Raw genomic sequence first — 506 nt, 5'->3', positions numbered from 1 at the left:
ACCAGGGTTACTAGATCTCAGGTTTAGATGAAGCATGGGGCACATCAGGTGAGATGATAGATTTCTGACTAACCGCTTGACCGCTTGATCGTTGTACTCAGTTGCGTTAACTATGGGGGCTAGTCATAGTACTGGTCATAACCGCTGGTTATTGTCTCAACTTTAATTAAGTTGTACATAGTTATATTAACTATCGGGGGCTAGACAAAGGGTTCTAGCAGAACCGCTGATTATCGTTTTGAGCTTTAACTACTGGTCATAACCACTGGTTATTGTATCAACTTTAATTAAGTTGTACGTAGTTATATTAACTATCGGGGGGTAGACAAAGGGTTCTAGCAGAACCGCTGATTATTGTTTTGAGCATTAATTAAGTTGTACATGGGTAACTGTAGGGGGCTAAACAGAACTACTTTTTAAAGAATGGTAAGCATGGGCGACCCATTAAATAGTATTACTCAGAACCTCTGGCTAAGGATCAGACTGGCGAGTTTGTGATCGTGGGG

This window comes from Sinocyclocheilus grahami, unplaced genomic scaffold, assembly GCF_001515645.1.
Source record: "Sinocyclocheilus grahami isolate Dianchi unplaced genomic scaffold, SAMN03320097.WGS_v1.1 scaffold152.1, whole genome shotgun sequence".
In the NCBI taxonomy this organism is placed as follows: Eukaryota; Metazoa; Chordata; class Actinopteri; order Cypriniformes; family Cyprinidae; genus Sinocyclocheilus; species Sinocyclocheilus grahami.
This window is presented reverse-complemented; position numbering follows the sequence as displayed.